The 6000-nt window shown below is 53.7% G+C and overlaps 1 protein-coding gene across 1 annotated transcript in view; it reads right to left on the bottom strand.

The window, feature by feature from the left end:
- Ndrg1 (N-myc downstream regulated 1) overlaps positions 1–5486 on the bottom strand; it is a 46417-nt gene extending 40931 nt beyond the window's left edge. Inside the window, exon 1 of the mRNA XM_087898831.1 lies at positions 5329–5486. The gene's annotated coding sequence lies outside the window, so the exon portion shown is untranslated. The remainder of the gene's footprint in view (positions 1–5328) is intronic.
- Positions 5487–6000: the final 514 nt, after the last annotated feature.

The raw sequence follows: 6000 nt of genomic DNA on the forward strand, positions 1-6000 counted from the left end.
GGAGGCCTGAACTAGCTTTCTTATGTAATCCAGCTCGCCAAGACTGCTGTGGGTGGTGCAGGGGGATGGGCTAGAGCTTAGGGACAGTATAGAATGGGGTGGAAGATCTCAGAGAGATCCAAACATCCTTCCCAGAATCTTCCAGACCAGGGTTCTTTCAGGGCCTCGGGACTCGGCACAATACTGGGCATCACTGACTGGGTCCATGTTGGAAAAATGAGACAAGGGTAATAAGGAAAAATCATCTGTTGCCAGGCAACCAAAGCTCCTCCATCCCCCGTGCATCTGTGGGGACTGGAACTTTTGTTTTTTAGATTGAACCTAGTATGTGGCCAAGGCCTCTACCACTATGCTGCCGCCATCTTTTTCTTCTGAAACAGTCTCAAGTTGCACAGGCTGGCCTTGAACTCACAATCCTCCTGCCTCTTTATCCCAAGCAGCTGAGATTACAGGAGTGCACTACCTGCTGAAAGGGTGTGTGTACGGACTGTATTCAATCAGAGTAATGCAGCAACCAGCCATGAGGTAGGGCAGAGTAGAGGGCGGGCTAAACAGAACAGTGGGAAGAGGGAGTGCCTGGAACCTGCCCGTTCTAATCTTCCCACAGCGCTCAGTGGTGTCTTGGCACTGGAATTCTGGCAGTTTCTGGTTTGGCAGATGACTGTCTGAGGCATACACCAGTAACTGGAAGTCCGAAGAAGGACACTGGTCGCACTAGAGGACTATTCTGTGAATCCGTGGGACGGGTGTAAGCTGTGCTGGCAAGGTTGAGACACTTTATTGACACCACAGAGCCAGTGTTAGCCTAGGACGGAAATGGGTCCTCATACCGAGCCCTTTGTCCCCAAGAACAGACAGCAGGCTGACCACCCTCCCTAATGAGATCCTTCCCCCAAACGGCTCTATCACTTCCACACTCCAGGACAGTCCCTTATAGTTTTTCCTGTACAGATGGGCTGGTTTATTGCCCCCATCAGTGGAGATTTCCTTCAGATGCACATGGGGAGAGTACTCAGTGAGAGCCAGGCTCTCGGGCCCTGGGAGGGGGTATGGGAGAGAGACAGATGACAGTGTGGTCCCACAGGACAAATGGGAGCAGGGCGGGCACTCACCCCAACTGCTAGCCATGGGAGACTCTGGAAGAAAGGGCAGAGGCTGGCTAGCTGAGGAAGGCTTAATGGTTTCTTCAGATTTAACGGTTTCTTCAGATTTAAGGAAAGGGTGAACCTATTTTAAAAAATCAACTGTTTCAGGCAGCGGTGGTGCACTCCTTTAATCCCAGTACTCAGGAGGCAGAGGCAGGAGGATATCTGTAAGTTTTAGGCCAGCCTGGTCTACAAAGCAAGTTCCAGGACAGCCAGAACTATTACACAGGGAAACCCTCTCTAGAAAATATTAAAACAAAAACAAACAAACAACAACAAAAAAGCAAACAAACAAAGGATGAACTGCAAGTCCCCAGGTTCATGAGCCTTTCTTTGGCCCCCTTGGGTAGGGAAGGGCTGGCTAGACAGACAGTCCTGGACAGTCCAGGGGTAGGCAGTGGACACACGGGTCTACAAAACAGATAGGAAAATAAGAAACTCTGGGTCCAAAGAGGCTGTTTGTAGGCCTCATTGTGTAAGCATGTTTTTTTCTGAGATGCCAAGGCAGACTTCCTCATATTCTCCCTAAGGGCTTGAGTTCTCCCGACCCTAGAGGATTAAGTTCCATGCCAACACCTAAACCCAAATTCTGTCCTCCACCTCTGAAGTGGACCTCCTGTGGAACCACAGTGCCCCCATTCTGCATCTCTACAAACCCCCTTCCCATAAAACAACTGGTGGCCAGGTTTAGCAGCTCCATTTCCCAAGAAGAGAAAGAGCAAGTGAGAAGGGCTAGCCTAGAATCGGAAGTGACCAAGAAGGTCACAGGGCCTACAGTGTGTCCAACCAGGTTGACCACCCACCCCATAGGCTCTCTGTGGCCTGAGGGGCAGGGGTAGGGTTTGGAAGTGGTTGGGGGTGAACGCATTTGGCCCAGATCCACTCACCTGATTTTGAACAAGTGCCCAACCTGTTTTATAACCTGAAAGTTAAGACTCTCCTACCTCAATGTGTGAGCCAGTATGCTAGACGACAAGGCAACCTAGGTAGGCAAGAACTAGGAATTGAGCAACTATGAATTTCCAGACCCAGGGGGGCAAGCAGGTGTGACAGGTATGGCCTCTTCGCGTCTGCTGTCCTCCAGCCTCCTGGAGCAAAAAACACTGCCTGGGGGCAGTGCCTAGTACCTTCAACCTAATCCTATTGTTTAGCTTTTTGAAGACTCTCAAAAAGAAAAGTCTAGGTCCATCGGGAGTATTCAGACCTGGCTAGGGTTATAACAAACGGTGATCCAGACCGTCAAGGAGGTGGCTCTAGAGTGCCCTTTGCAGTTGTTATGGGAAACAACCACACAGTGCCCCCTCCCACCACATGCTGACCACTGGCCTCACTTCATACAAATTAGCCTAACCAAGTTCTACACACTCAGACGAGATTGCTTGTGTTATTCTCCCTTTATAGAAGGGGAAACCTAAGGCACAAAGCTCCTGCACGCTTCATTCTGCCCTGCTTTCGCCAGGCACCTGGACACACACACACATGCACATATAACACATATAACACATATTTTTAAGGGCTGACTCAAAGCGTTCACTCAGTCTGGTTCTCCCACTTTTAGATATATAGCTTTACCCAGCCTTTGGGTTTCACATGGACTCCATAGAGATAATACAGCACAGGCAGCATCTCCGTAGAGACTGGAAGAACTAAAGGGACCCCAGGAGGCTCTGTTCAACGCATCCCAAACTTCCTTCCTAGCCTGTATTCTTCCTGCTCTGGCTAGATCCAAGGATGCTCGTTATCATGGTGGCTTAGCTCCGAAGTCACAGGACCTTTGAGGCACACCTTAAATGGCTCCTCTGGAAATAGGTCTTAAGGGAAGCCCTGCAGCTGTGGGGACATCAGAAAAACACATCACCTTCTTTCTGCTCCCTGCTGGGATGAGCACAGGCCACCAGGGGTCAATGTACCCGGGGGCCCCAGCACTGTTGGGGGCGGGGTGGGGAGGCAGCGAACTCAGAAAACCACCAGAAAAACACCCAACAGTTCACTCTGATCCTTGACTCGTCCTCACTAAACTGACTTGGCTTCAACCTCAGCACCTGATTTAAATGCTTTTAAAAGAAAAAAAAAAAAAACCACTTCTACTCTGCCTTTCCCTCCAGGTGACCTCACCTGAAGCTTAGTAAAAAGACAAATTTTCATTCACATTCTGCAGCACACAGGCAAAACTCATGTTCCGTGCCAACCAAGAGACCTCTGAGAAGGGACCCTGGATGCAGTTTTGGCTCTCGCTGACATCAACGCTGATCTCTGATCTCAGGTCACATCTCGAAAGCAGCGAGAGACGGGACAGGATGGTGAATGAGCTTGGGCTTCCTTCTCAAACAGCCCAGCCGGTCAGTGGTTAGCCTCTCTGGTTTCCCTTCACTGGGAGAAGGCTTGCCAGGGCAGGAGACCCTATAGTGGACCCAGGAACCAAGCAATTCCTCCAGACATAGGATTGCATCAGATGCCTACCTGCGACCAAAGGAAGTCAGAGCAGAAGGCAGGGTTGTCCCAGTCATTTTTAATGTATGTGTGGACCCTTCCTGTGAGCCAGGCTACCGTCCTAGGTGTAGCAAGCATCCTCACCCAAGTACCGGAGTGCTGCTGGCTACTGGGAAACCAAGCCCCATCAAAACAAGAAGGTATAGGTGGGATTAACTCCCTGACATCATCAACTATAAAGCTCCACCCCTTGAAGCTTCTCCAGCCCTTCCTGAAAAGTCTCCCTTAGACGTTTTTTTAGCCCCCCACCTCCCACCCCACTTAGTACCCATCCTGGCCTGGAGCTGGTTGAGTCACCCCACACACCAACAGTGGTCTGTCCCATCCCCGCCACTGCCCAAGAAGTTGAAACTAACAAAATGCTAGGATTTTTAACTGGAAGAAGCAACCTGGAAGATTTGCTTTGAAACTCATTTCACTCATCAGTTCACTTGGGGGTAGTATAAGAGAACATGGGGAGGGGAAGTGCATTGGCGAGTTGAATTTCCCACCTTCTACAGGAGTTTAAAGGACACAAACAGGCTGGCATGCCTGTGAGGAAGAGCTGAAGGCTGTTCTAGGACATGGACCACTGAACTTCCCTCTTTCAAGCCCAAAGGGTGGTGCTTTGGGGATCTGTGACAACTGCCAGCAGGGGCGACAGATAGGGAAGAGGGAAGGTGGCAGAGTAAGGAAGCTATCTATCCACGAATCCCAGCTTCAGCTACTAATTTGACAGAGGCGGTGACAGCGTGTTTCCCCCGAGTCTGCAGCATTCCGCACGCCCCTCCCGAATCTCCCCCAACAGGCTGAATCAGAGACCGCGAAGGGTCACCCGGGAACGGACGAGCAGCTCCAGCAGCACTCCGGGCTAGAACAGCAGAGAGGGCCGCCTGAGAGAAAGAAAGGGGAGGGGGTGTAGGCGGAGGCGAAAATGACGGCACTCGGAGCTCCAGCCGACTTGGGGGCTTCCAGGTGCCCAAGCGACCCTGGCGGCCACCTCTCCCGCGCAGCCACAGCGCCAACCCCGGAATACCTAGAGGGCCGCACCCTGCCCGTACAGCGCTCGCCGCGGACACTCGCTTTGGCGCGTGCTGCACGCGCCGGGACACACCCCGGACTCTCCCCCAGAACACACATGTTCTCTCACACGCACAGCTTGGAAAGCACGCGGTTCTGCGACGGGATGGGAACCTGGCTCAGATCACACAGGTTCGGGACCAGGCTCCGAAGCAGACAATCCTTGCCCCCTTTGGCAGAATTCCCCCTCCCCCCCGGCCCCAACACTGCTCACCCCTACTCACTCCGCGGGAACACGCTGTACAGTCAGTCACTCTTTCCTTAGCCATCCCAACACCCATCCACACCCCTTCACACTCTCGTGTACACACAAGGTGTTCCCATGAGCCTACTGGACAGAAGTGTCAGCTGTGACTTGGGGGTGACGCCAGGAAGGACCCAGGTGTTCCTAGGCTCTCCGCTCCAATTTCGACCCTTTTCCCCAGTTAGAAAAAAAGCGAGACAGAACATGTTTTTCCCCCTTATAGTAATCGAAACGCCCTCCAGTGATGCCAAGAGTCCCTCTCCCGCGCCGGCGCCATGAGGTCCTCGCAAGGGCCACCAAGGCAGACGGGGAGTCTAACAACACCTCGAAGACAAGCCTCCTGAGGGTCCTTGTAATGCTCCGGAGGAAGAAGGCATACGAAGGGCTTACCTAATGAGCGAGCACGGAAAGATGCCAACAAGGTTGGCGGCGAGGTGCCCAACGTGAGGTGAAGAGAGAGGCGAGGATGAGTGAGCGAGCAATCAGGCGCGGGAGAGGATGGCCTGGCAAGCAAGATTTGTTTATGTCCGGGCGTAGGGCGATTTTATAGGCGCCGGGGCCCCGCCCCCAGGGCCTTGCCCCTCCCCGACCCTCGGCTCCCTGCGCAGCGGGGGGACACACCCCTTTCCCGGGCTCGCCCCACACTGCACCCAGCCTGGGCTGGGCTGGGCGGGCTGGAGCCGCCGCCTGTTGCGCAAGCCTTTGCAGGGGCGCGGCGGGAGGGACTGCCAGGCCCGAGCTGTGGCTCCTCCCTGCAATCCCCTCTAGGGGCCGCGGCGTGCGCTGCGGACGTGTGTGCACCGAGTGGTTGTGTGTGTTCCCGTGAGCGCTCATGCGTGTGCCTGCGGGCTTCCTTGTGTCTCTGCGCGGCCGCGTGGCCCCCATCGCCTTCTTGGAGTTTCCTAAGCTTTATGTCGGCGCCACGCCCTTCTGGGCGGCACCCCCACTTCCTGCGGGTCTCCACGTAGTCACTCCGGAGCCCCATTTACAGCCAAGGCTCCAGACTTTCTCTCCAGGTTTCTTTCCCGCGTACCCTAAGCTCTGTTCATTCTCTAGGATCCT

The sequence above is a fragment of the Myodes glareolus genome, chromosome 19 (assembly GCF_982192425.1).
Source record: "Myodes glareolus chromosome 19, mMyoGla1.1, whole genome shotgun sequence".
NCBI lineage: Eukaryota > Metazoa > Chordata > Mammalia > Rodentia > Cricetidae > Myodes > Myodes glareolus.